The following is a 13,631-nucleotide window of genomic DNA, read 5'->3' as shown; positions in this document are numbered from 1 at the left end:
TACCAACGCCTCCACGATTTCTCGAGCACCTCCTTCAGTACCCGGGTTCTAGACCATCAGGCCCCGGGGACTTATCAACCTTCAGATCTAACAGTCTCTCCAACACCAATTCCTGGCAAATATAAATTCCCTTCAGTTCAGGTCCTTCAGCCACTGTTACCTCAGGGGTGTTTGTGTCTTGCCCAGTGAACACAGATCAGAAGTACCAATTCAATTCTTCTGCCATTTCTTTGTTCCCCGTAATGTATTCCCCTGTTTCTGTCTTCAACGGCCAAATTTTAGTCTTAACCATTTTGTTTTTTTGCCTTTCACATACCTAAAAAAGCTTTTACTATCCCCCTTTATATTTTTGGCCAGTTAACTTCGTACCTCTTTTTTTTTTCTCCGCATATTTCCTTCTTAGTAATCCTCTTTTGTTCTTTAAAAGCTTCCGAGTCCTCAGTTTTCCCACTTATCTTTGCTGAGTTATACTTTTTCTGTTTTAACTTTATATGTTTCTTAACTTCCCTCATCAGCCACGGCCACCCATGACTCCTCCTAGGATCTTTCTTCCTTTTTGGAATGAACTGATCCTGCAACTTCTGCATTATACACTGCCATTGTTCTTCCACTGTCATCCCTGCTAAGGTATTGCACCATTGAACTTTGGTCAGCTCCTCCCTCATAGCTCCATTATTCCCTTTATTCAACAGAAATATTATCACTTCCGATTGTACTCTCTCCCTCTCAAATTGCAGATTGAAACTTATTGGATTATGGTCACTACTTCCCAATGGCTCCTTCACTTCGAAGTTCCTGATCAATTCTGGTTCGTTGCACAATACCAGATCCAGCATTGCCTTCTCCCTGGTCGGCTCCAGCACCAGCTGCTCTAAGAATCCATCTCTGAGGCACTCCACAAAGTCTCTTTCTTGGGGTCCAATACAATCCTGATTCTCCCGGTCTACCTGCATGTTGAAATCCCCAATAACAACTGTAGTAATATCTTTGCGACAGGCCAATTTCAGCTCCTGATTTCACTTATATCCGACATCCAGACTACTGTTTGGGGGCCTGTAGATAACTCCCAAGAGGGTCTTTTTACGCTTAGAATTTCTCAGCTCTATCCACACTGACTCTACATCCCCTGACTCTAGGTTCCCCCCGCACAAGGGACTGAATATCACCTCTTACCAACAGGGCCATCCCACCCCCTCTGCCCGTCAGTCTGTCCTTACGATAGCACGTGTAGCCTTGAATATTCATTTTGCAAGCACTGTCCACTTGAAGCCACGTCTCAGTTATCACTAGAATATGGTATCTGCCAATTTTCAAAAGAGCCTCAAGCTCATCCATCTTATTTATCATACTTCATGCATTCATATTTAAAGTATTTTTTAAATTTGTTGCTGCCCTCACTCTTCTCATCAACTCCTATTTCACGCAACCTGACAGTATGATCCCTTTTTGCGTTTTCTGCTTCATTGATACAGTTGTCTTTCTTGACTTCCCTTGTTCTAACTTTCCCTTCAATTTCCTTCTTCAACATCCAGTTTGTCCCCTCCACCCTCCACCACCCCCCACTTAGTTAAAACGCAGCTGTGTTGCAGTCGCAAACCTGCCTGCCAAAATGCTGGCCTCCAACCTATTAAGGTGCAAACCGTCTCTCTTGTATAATTTATGCTTACCACAAAACATACCCCAGTGATCCAAGAATTTAAATCCTTGCTTCCTGCACCAGTTCCCCAGCCACACGTTCAAGTCCATAATCTCCCTGTTTCTGGCCTCATCAGACTGAGGAACTGGAAACAATTCGGAGATAACCACCCTGGACATTCTGCTTTTCAGCCTTCTTCCTAGTTCTCCGAAGTCCCGCTGTAGTATGTTCCTCCTCTTCTTCCCAACATCATTTGTGCCAACATGTACCACCACGTTTGGCTCTTCACCTTAGTCCTTGAGGATTTCCTGCACTCTGTCTGTGATGTCTTTAACCCTGGCACCAGGAAGGCAACACACTATCCTTAAGTCCCGCCTGCTGCCACAAAACCCCGTCAGTTCCACTCACTGTGGAGTCCCCTATTACCACGGCTCTGTGCGATGTCCGACTCTACCGCTCTGTCTCCACGCCAACTTTTGATTGACAGACCTGGCCGCCTGGTGGACTGGCAGTGTCATCTGTCTCTACTGTTTCCAAAAGATTCAACTTGTTCCTGACAGGTACTTTCCCCGGAGTCTCTTGCACCTGTCTCCTCTCTGCCTTCCACATCGTCTGCTCTCTTCTGCTCTCTTCTGGTATGGTCGGTGTAATAACCTCACTGAAGGTCTTGCCCAGAAAGATATCGTTCTCTCGAATGAGCCTAAGGTCCTCGAGTTCTTTCATCAGCGCTGAAACATGCTCGGTCAGTAGCTGAACGTGCACACACTTTCCACACTTAAACGAGCCATACAGACCAGAGTCGTTGACCTCCCACATCAAGCACTTAGCGCACTGAACCAGCTGGGCAGTCATGTCTTCACCCTCTTCAACTGTGGCGTAATCACTTCACTCAACCTCCTTGTCAAAGACTTCTGAGCAAAAGCCTCACTCTTCACTCCACATGAACTTCCTTGGACCCTGTAGTGTCAATGATGCCAGCCCTATGTAGTTTCAGAGCCATTGGATTCTCTGGATTCCCAATCATCTTCACCACATTGTATGTTTTCTCTTTTGGTCTGAGGCCTTATCACTCATGGCTGCCTTGTCCCTCAATGTTTGGCAATTCCTGTGTGCTGTGGTCCTTTGTACAGTGCACATACAGTATGTTCAAATGCTGGGTCTGATGCCAGAACTTTTCTTTCCAATAATATGACAGACACTAACTTTGGAAAGAACCCAGCAGGCCAATATATTGAATTCCCGGAAGAAAGGGGATTAACTAAAATAAGTTGGGACATGAGAAGCAAGAATTTATAACACACATCCTGATAAGAATGAGACTAGAGTTGGGAATATCAGAAAAGGGGGAAAGTTGAGAGAAAGGGAAGGTATCACTTCAGATGAGGATCAAATAATGTTTTAATGCTTTATAAATTTTGTACATCATGTGCATCATTTTTCGTTAACTGTGTCTCCATTGTTCATTCAGAATGTGTTGTACACATATGAAAATTTTTATTTATCTGAACACACACTGATTAAACAGTGTATATAAAATCATTTTTCCTCCATTTCAAACTGTCCTGTTGTCGTGCTAGTAGGACATATGAACACCAACTGGCCATCAAAAGACATGACCCACTATCATAAAGAAGGACACCACATTGACTGTGACAACACACACTTCCTAGGACAAAGCCACGCACGAAACTTCTGAGAGGCATGACATTCTAGCCAGACGTACATCAATAAACATATCAATTTAGATCCTATCTACCTTCCCTTGAAAAAACTGGAAATAACATCATGCGCCTTAAGAAACCAAGACCTATAAATAGAAAGACAGGACATACCAACAGTGCGTCACCAGAGCATCTTCCTGATGATGTTACCTAGTCATGGTGACGAAACATCTGAAAACAAACCTTCAAGCTCAGCGAGCTCGCTTACATACTTATAAATGGTTATTTTTCTCTTAATAGTGGAATTTGGGACTTCTCTGTCATTCATCTTTTAACAGATTACGAGGCGAGGTGAGCTTTTCTGGGTGTGTGGTTTTAATTAACAGAGGGGTTAGACATCGACATCATAACGGTTTGAGGGCTTGTCGTATGGGATTTGAACAGATTTGGGATACAAAAGGTCCCAGCAGATTCCATCACTTGGCAGTTAGTGACCTAGATCTTCAAATAAAACAGGTGACAAAATTCATTTAATTTTGCTTCCTTGTGGTTGGTTAAATGAAAAGAAATGGCTTTTAACATTACTAAAGAGGTTCTGAGATTTGAAGATGATTCACAAGTTTGCCGACAAAGTTTAGAAAGACAAAGGAAGGGCATACTTTTAGAATTAACATGTAGATTAGAATTGGGTTTCACCAGGGACAAAAGGAAAGCTGTCACCATAATGGAGTTGGTCAATCACTTTGGTATCAGAAAAGCAGGAAACTGCAGTCGAGTTGGAAAAAAACTTAAATTGCAAGTGGGGCAATTGGAGTTAGAAGATAAAGAGAGAGACTGAAAGAGGTAGGTAAGTAACAGGTAGTAATAAAACCAGCACCTTTCTTGCCAATTCCTGTATTCGTGGAACCTTTCACGTGGCTTATGATTAATTGTGGAGCTCCCCTTTCTAAAGTAAAAGTGGAAACCAATATTTCCTGATCTTAATGGATGTGTCTACCAGATTTCCATGGATAATTCCATTATGGGGTGTTAAGGCAAAAAGGGAGGTAGAGGAGTTGTTGGTACCTTTACTCACTGTGAGCTACGCAGTGTGATTCAGACAGACCAAGGGTCTCATTTTACCGCTCAGCTATTTAAGAACGTCATGGATAGCTTCGGCACGCAGCAGTTTAAATCAAGTGCATCCCATCGCGAATCCCAGGGCGCCTTGGAAAGTTGGCATCAGAAGCTGAAGACAATATTAACAGCGTACTGTCAGAATTACCCAAATGATTGGAATAAATGCGTCTCATTATATTGTTTGCCATTGGAGATGCCCCAAATAAATCTGCTCACTTTACATCCTTTGAGTTAATATTCATATATGAAGTGAGAGACCCTTTGAAATTAATTAAATTTAAATTGACAGACCGAAGTCGGAGATCTCACACTTGGATTATGTATCTGAGGTAAGAGAGAAATTAGATGGAGTAGGTGAGTTAGCTAAACAACACCTGAAGAGGGCACAGCATGGAATGAAGCTGGTGACAGATAAAATCGCTGAAACTTGACGATTTCCCGTGGGATGACATATTAGTATTGCCAGCAGTGGTAGGAAATCCCTTCAAAGCCAGATTTAGTGGCCCCTTTCAAATTAAAAAAAATGTTGAGTCAGTTAAACTATCTGGTAAAGGTACTGGATATGACAAAAAATGCCAGAGAATGTCATGTGAATGAATAATGCTCCAGATACATTGAAGACTCCGGAACAGAGTTGTGGCCAGCTGAATAAATTGTGCAGTTTATCTGTATGATGTAGTGATCTTTAGCAAGTGATTGAAAGTTCACATGTTACAGTTGGCAGAGCATGTTGAATGATTGCAAGAAGCAAACTTGGTAATAAACTTAAAGAAAACAGAATTTGCGAAGGCAGAGGTGATGTTCCTGGGACATTACATTGGACATGGAAGGTTGACCCCACGGAACACAAAGACGAAGGGCTTTGAGGAATTTCCACGACCATCCTCGAAGAAAGAGGTGCTTCGATTTTTGGAACTGAGTGGATTCTATCGGAAGTTTGTTGGAAAATTCAGCAGCGTATTGGCACCCCTGATGGATTTATTAAAGAAGAACACAGAATTGTGGTGGACAGAACAATGCCAGGAGGCATTTGAGAATTTTAAAGCCGGATTAATCATCGCACTAGTTTTAGCTGCACCAAATATTTTGAAAAATTTGAAAATTGTATTTGATGCTAGGGGTATAGGTGTGGAGAAGTATTGATACAGCAAGATGATGTTGGAATTGAATGGCCAATTAGCTACTTGTCGGAAAAAAACAATATCCACCAGAAAAAAAATACAAAATCTCCCTTATTGTAAAAGAATGATTAAGTTTCGCACGGGACTGACAATATTTTGATGTTTGGATTAGTGGTGCTGGAAGAGCACAGCAATTCAGGCAGTCCGAGGATTTTGCCTGTCCTCGGATGCTGCCTGAATTGCTGCGCTCTTCCAGCACCACTAATCCAGAATCTGGTTTCCAGCATTTGCAGCCATTGTTTTTACCTCAATATTTTGATGTTTATATGACAAACAAATTGTCAGAGATGGTTGTGGGAAACGACAACCCTCTCGCTTTTTTTTTAATATTTAAAGAACAGAATATGAGACTATTTCATTGGAGTCTTAAGTTACCGACTTTAACCTTACAAAACGTACATGCAGTGGGTCCTAAAATGCAATAGCAGATGTGTTATCCTAGATTTAAAGGAAAAAGTTTCGATAAGATTTGACCTATTGCAGTGTTATATATGTGTGCAGAATTAATATGTATGGCTGAGATTAATACTTTTGGAATTCATAATAATGGGATTAAGAATTAGAGGAAAAGAAATGAAACCATTTTTTCATTCTGCTGGTTCATGTTTTTTTTTTTTCTGAAGTGGGGAGGTGTTATGAAGCCGAAAGCATGTCCGGTCACTTTCAGACAGAACGGGTTTTGCTGAATAGAAAGTACAGCCACAGATGCCAGCTAAAGTTCACTCTGTTCCACATGTCACCATTAGCTGGGAAATGGATACCTAAGTTTTGGTTTCTGTTTTGACAACAATTCAAATAAAACCAAAGAGTTCAAATAACGCTCAGGATACCAGAAGCCAACGGAATTTGAATATTATTGTTTGGACTCCTGGAAAGCAATCAAATTATGAGAATTATTGTATCATGGGGAGTATATAAACCCAGCATTTTGAACTCTAGAGGGAGAGCCACTGCCATCCAACAGCAGTGTAACTGCTGTAGAGCAGGAGTGCTAACTGGTCATCTCAAACACTTTCTATCAAATATACATGTCCATTTAAAAGCTACTTGCAATAGAAAAAAAAACATGACCCAGGGAGATCAGCAGCTGGAAGAGTGAACACAGCAGGGAAGATAGATTCTGTGTGGTCTTGAGATTGTAATGTTTAATATGTGAGTTGTTGGAACAGCATATGTTTACAAAGTTGGAGTCAGATAGTAAGTAGCTAAGAAAAGAGGGGCGTGTATTCGTGAATAGTTGTTGTTTAGTATTCACTATTAAAGATAAGAAACTAACTTGTTATTTTTTGTTTAAATAGTGGAATGTAGGAGATCTGTGTTGCTCATATTTTACAAGATTACGAGCTTTTCTGGGTGTTTGGCTTTAATTAACATAGGGGTTCAACTCTACTTTGTAAATGTCCACCCACGCTCACCCCATTTCCCTGCAGTTGGCCCATATCCTTCCAGTCCTTTCCTATCCACATATTTATCCAAATGCTTTTGAAATATTGTTAATGTACCCCCTCAGCCCCATCTGCTGGCAGCTCAACCACGTACCATCTCTGGGTAAAGAAGTGACCCCCCAGGTTCCCTTTTATTCCTTCCACTTTAACCTTAAACTGATCCCATCCAGTCCTCGATTCTCTCCACCTTGGAAGAAGACTGAGAGCATTGACCCTATTCATATCCCTCGTGATCTTATATAGCTCTATTAGGACACCCTACACGCTAAGGAAAATGTCCTAGCTCGTCCAACATCTCCCTATAACTCAAACCATCGGGTCCTGGCAACGTCTTTGTGAATTTCTTCTGCACTATTTCTAGTTTAATAACATCCTCCTGATAACAAAGGTGACAAAACTGAACACAATACTCCAAGTGCGGCCTTACTAAAGTCCTGTGTAACTGCAACATAAATTCCCAACTTCTATACTCAATATCCTGCCTGATGAAGGCCAGTGTGCCAACAGCCTTCTTCACTGCCCTCTCTACATGTGACTCCACTCTGAGAGAACAGTGCACCTGAACACCAAGGTCTCTCTGCCCACTACACCCATTAAGGCCCTCTCATTCACCGTGAAACTCCTACCTTGATTTGATTTTCCATAATGCAAGACCTCACACTTCTATATTGAATTCCATTTGCCATTTCTCGGCCCAGTTCCCCACCTGATTACGGTCCTGCTGCAATTTCTGATAAACCTCCTCACTGAACATGCTCCCACTCACTTTAGTGTCATCTGCAAACTTACTAATCATATCTTGTACATTCTCAACCAAATCATAGATAACACACAGCAATGGACCTAGCCTCCAGTCTGACAAGCACCCTTCCACTAAACCCTCTGCTTCCTACCATCAAGCCAATTGTGTATCCAATTGGCCAGTTCCCCCAGCATTCCATGTGATGTAACCTTCCTGAGCAGCCTGCCATGTGGAAACTTATCAAATGTCTTACTGAAATCCATAGAGACTATGGCTGCTGCTCTGCCTTCGTCAACTTTCTTGGTCACTTCATCAAAGAACTCTAACAAATTTGGGAAGCATGATCTCCCACTCACAGGTCTATGTTGACTGCTCCGAATCAAACCCTGTGTATGTAATGGGTGCAGACAATGGTGTGATGTCCTTCATTGCACGATGATTCGAGTACATAAGTAAAGCCATCTTCCTGCAGTTGTAGAGCCTTGCTGAGAGAGCATTAGGGACACTCTCTACAGAGTTGATCTCCTTTGTAAGGAATTATCTCCTTACCACAGATACGGGTGATGGTAACATGAGGATAGAGTGAAGACGCTGAGTGTTTGATCTGCAGAACTGTGAGAGATGAAGAAATGGTGATGCTGAAACGCGAGGAGTGGCAGCGATCACTTATTTCCAAAAGAGACATTGATGGGGTGAGAAATTCCATACTTTACCTAGGATTGATTGGTTTGATTTATTGTCACGTGTACCTCAGTACAGGGAAACACTTTATTTATGAGCAATGGAGGCAGGTCATAGTCAGGATGAAGTGGCAGATCATAGGGTGGAAATAGGCTTGGACAGAAGAAGGCGTTCAGGTTACACTGAACAGGACGTGCACTAGACAAGATCAACATGAATAATGCCATCATTATTTGAACTTAGAGAGTCCATTCAACAGTCTAACCTTCCATCTGAAACAGGTAGCCATTCCCACCAGCATCCGCCCTACATAGAAACACCAGGCTGTCTTCTCCGAGATGAAAGATGCCTTCTTGAGACTTCACACAAGACATATGGCTTCCCTCCTCACCACTAGAACACCACGTTAAGTGTGTATCATGAGCGACGGCGCCACGAGGAACAACGTGGAGCAATCTGTCTGTGCAGCCTCTGCTCCACTTGGTCATCATATTAGAGCATCATTAGGAGATAGTGTGGACTGTGGGTGCTGGAGATCAGAGTAGACAGTGGATGGCTGGAAAAGCACAGCAGGAGAGTCGACGTTTTGGGCATAAGCCATTCATCAGGATCAGCATCAATTATCTCATTCTGTCCCCGTGTAAGTGCATTGAGGTGGGAATGGCCTCCTGCTGTTCCTGTGTAAGTGACTCAAGGGATTGAATGGCTTCTTCATTGTCGATTGGTCAGGGCCAAGAGCCTGATTGGGTTACCCCTGGTTCCTGTTTGACAGCTCGATGTACTGACAAGTGTGATGATGTTGCAGCTTTAAGAGGTTATTTTGTCCTGGTTTCTTTCAAGAGAGAGATTGAATGATCGTTACCAAGCTGGCTAGTTAAGATCACTTGAGTAAACAGCGAGGGAGGCCTTGGGTTTATTTTAATGAAGACTGAATGGGTGTGGCCAGCTCTCATAGATTAGGATCTCTGGGTTTTGCTTTCTCAGTAGTAACAGAAACTATTGGGGTCTCCACAGAGTTGGAAGCTTCAGTGAATATCTCCTGGCTGCTACGCTCTCTTAATTTTCTCTTGATGCTGTTTTTAATTCCTGGATTGGAGAAATATTTGTGACATTCTGTGTCTGAATATTCCTTTTTGCCAAGGGCTGTGGTTATGCGATTTTCCTGTATTGGAACAGTTCATTAGTAATAGCTCCACGATCTATTATTCTGTTAACTTGGCCAATAGAATTGAGTTATTCTAAATTTCCCTTTCCTTGGTTTCATTTTATCTTCCGTGCTTAAATAAATGGTGTTTTGCTTCACAACGAGTAGTTTGACTAGTAACATTGCATCTGGAACAGACAGTTTACATTTCATTTAAAATATGAAAATATTAGAGTCTAGGTTAATGCCCACAAATATTTTTGAGGGGCTCTGGCGTGGTCCATCACACTAGACTCCTTCTCTTCCTGAGTAATAGGCTGGAGGCACTGAATGGGCTGTCCCTGTTCTTCTCCAATAGTGTCAATGGGCTAAATGATTTCCTCATATTCCTGTGAAACCAGAGTGAGCTGCTGAATGAACTCTTGTTTTACTGTGGCAATGTGCAGTGTCAGGCAGTGCTGTTACATGAATGTTACAGACACTTTAACAGAAAAAACCTGATTGGTGTCTGGGTCTTGCTGCACATGGACAGAGACCAGTTCAGGAGCTGACGAGGGACAAAATGTTCTGAACATTGTGGAATCTTCAGTGACCATCCCCACTTCTGATCTTATGGTGGGGAGGGTGGGGGCGGGGAGACATTGATGAAGAAGCTGAAGATGTTTGTGAAGAGGAAGCTACCCTGAGGATCTCGCACAGAGGTGACCCAGGACTGAGATGATGAACATCTTCCTTTGTGCCATGTTTGATCCCAAACACTGGAGAGTTTACTCTGATTCCCATTAAGTCCAGTTTTGTTAAGTTCCTTGATGCCAGCAGAAGTTAACCACTGCCTTGATATCAGGGCCAGTCATTTTTGTCTGAACCCTTGTATCAGCCTCTTTTGTTCATATCAAGAGGTCATGGTATAGGAGCAGCAAGGGTTTTCTTCAAACAGGTGGTATTGAATGTCAGGATTTCTGTTCTCAACACTATTCGGGGAGCTAGATGACTGAAAGTGTTTCAAGACAAGGTCGATGGATATTGACCTGCCAGAGAATTGAGGGCTATGAAGAATTGGGAATGAAAGAGGATTTGAGACCAAGAGCATATCAGCCACGATCTTAGGGAAGGGCAAGGCAGGCATGGGGAGTGAACGACCTCCCCTGTTTCTGATGTACTCACATTCTGTGATTGAAAAGTTAGTGTGTGTTATTTTCATGAATGTGCAATTACTGAATATTGCAGCCAGGGAGACCAGAGGATTTTGTGAGTCATCTGTGGGTGAGGTAAGTTGTCTGTATTCTCAGTGAATTTGGGTCTACAACATGACCAACAAATGAAGCACAAGTTGCAGAGAGGGAAAATTTTGTGAAGCGAGATGAGGGGCCTTTTTCATACCCAGCCTGGGTTTTCCAATTACATTTCCCAAATCACCTCAAAGCGTGTGGGACTGTCTTGAAGGGCTGAATGGTCTTCTCTGTTTCTGTGCATCAGGTTATAGATGTAAGTAGCCTCCAACTGCTCCTGTCTAGCAGGTTTGAGGGGCTGAATAGAACACAGAAACATGGGACTGAGGAGCAGGAGTGGGTCATTAGATACTTTGAGCCTTCTCCACCAGGCACTAAGACTGTGGCTGATCAGGTTGTGGTCTCAGCTCCACTTTCCTGACTGTATCCCATTATCCGTGACTCACTTCCCTGTCAAATATTTAACTAACGCAGTTTTCAGTCCATGTGAACATCGAGGCACAATAAAAACTTCCAGTGAAGAGATTTCCCACTTGAAAGGTCCTTTAAGAATGTTTCGTCATTCTTCTTATAGAATCCTGCAGAGAGCCCTGCAGAACAGAAACAGACCCGTTAGTCCATCTGTTCACTCCGGTCAGATATCAAATCTGATTTAGTCCCATTTGCCAGCATTTGGCCAATATTCCTCCTGTGGTTGTACCCAACTTGACCACTTCCTCTGACAGCAATTTCTGTACACACAACACTCTCTGTGTGAAACATTTATCTTCAGGTCCTTTCTAAATCATTCGCCCTCTCGCCTTCAACCTATGCTCTCTTGTTCTGGACTCCCCTATACTGGGATCAGAACGTGGCTATTCAGAATATCCATGCCCCTGATGATTTTATACACCTCTATAATGTCACCCCTCAGCCTCTTACACTCCAGGGGGAAACACCTCAACCTAATCAACCTCTCCTCGAAGCTCAAACCTCCAGTTCTGGGTCATCTGTATAAATCTTTTCTGCAGACAACCGAGTTGAACGCAGTATTCTTAAAGTGGCCTCACCAACATCCTGGGAGAGTTGGATTTGGCTGACTTCCCTTTGCTTTAGGCAGTGAGGAGATTCCAGTGAATTCTGGTCAGGGATCACCCAAAGGGTAGCACGGTAGTTAGCACTGCTGCCTCACAGCACCAGGGAATTGGGTTTGATTCCAGCCTTGGGTGACTGTCTATGTGGAGTTTGCACATTCGCCCCTTGTCTGTGTGAACTTCTAATGGGTGATCCAGTTTCCTACCACAAACTGTGTAGGTTCGGTAGATTGGTCATGCTAAATTATCTGTAGTGTTCAGGGATATCTAGGTTACGTACATTCGTCAGAGGTAAATATAGGGAAATGGATTGGGAAGGTGGATATGGACTTGTTGGCCCGAAAGGCCTGTTTCACACTGCAGGGATTCCATTAAAATAAGAATGGTAACGATGACTTTAGAGTTTTTTTTTAGCTCGCACACATTGCTGTGATGAGGAACAATGAAGGAGTGAGAGTGCAAGAGGCCGTTCCTTCTCAGGCAGATTACATTTTCTCCCTCTCTGAGCTGAATCACACAGGAATGTCATCCTCTCCCAAACTGTAGGGGATAGTGTAATTTTTAAATGGTTAGCTGCATTTTAGTCTTTTCTACCTTATAGTAAACACAAGCAGACATTCGAAACTGTTGCCGGACCTCCCCCATGTTTTTAATGAATGAAACAATTGTAACAACTTTCCTCGGTAGTTGAGAGACCGCCCTTAACCACGGTGGTACAACATCATCCATACAAGGAAAGAACGGAGAGCTTGAACACTGATTGGCCAAGTGAATTACAAAATAATCGCAGGGACCAGAACCCAAATAAGGAAAACAGTGGGGAACCCGAGCACTCATTGGTCAAGACAGCAGTAGGAGACCCAGCCCACATATACGTGTATATAATGCGTGGATATTACTATGCTTGTCTGTGTACCCACGGGAACAACACCCGACTTTGCAAAGTTGAATGAAAAAGTTTTGGACATACTCCTCCGTGTCTTTGTTCCTGGGAAGGGAAATAAAAGTGCCGGAGATGGGGCCAGACAGCCACATATCTCGCACAAAACTGTACCATGTGAGGTCTCCTTGTACATTGTCCAAACTATGTCCCCATCACATTCCCTGTTCCATGTAGGTGCACCATTGCTGCTGTCATACATACACAGAGCCATACGCTTAGTAGAAAATGGTCTCGGTCAATTTGAAATATGTTTACATGTCCCTGCGTCATTAAAAAAATAAATTGTTTAATTTATTCAGAATACCTGTGTTAAAATGAACGCATTTTTTAAACAAATACAGAAATTTCTGGAAAAGCTCCTTTTACATGCTATATTTGTACCAGCCTCCACCACTTCCTTTGGTAGCTCATTCCATACACACACCACTCTCTGTGTGAAAAGGTGCCCTTTAGGCCTCATCAAAACCTTTCCCCTCTCACTTTCAAACAATGCCCTCTCGTATTGGACGCCCCTAACCTGGGGAAAAACCCTGACTACTCACCCTATCCATGGCTATTTTGATTTTATAAACCTTTACTGCTGCGAAATGTGACTCCAATCAACACGAATGGCTGGACTTTCAGTCATCCTGGGCCTAAATTCTGAAATGCAATGCTGACACCTCTTCCTTATCCATCAAGTCACAATTCTAAATCCATTTTAATCAGTTTGTTCAGATGTATTATGAGACACTTCTGTGGGATTTGCCCCTAGACCTTTGTGCCCGGAGGTAGGGA

The sequence above is a fragment of the Chiloscyllium plagiosum genome, unplaced genomic scaffold (assembly GCF_037043375.1).
Source record: "Chiloscyllium plagiosum isolate Xiang-an unplaced genomic scaffold, Cpla_swu_hap1 HiC_scaffold_45, whole genome shotgun sequence".
In the NCBI taxonomy this organism is placed as follows: domain Eukaryota; kingdom Metazoa; phylum Chordata; class Chondrichthyes; order Orectolobiformes; family Hemiscylliidae; genus Chiloscyllium; species Chiloscyllium plagiosum.
The sequence above is the reverse complement of the archived record's forward strand: the minus strand, read 5'-3'. Positions refer to the sequence as shown.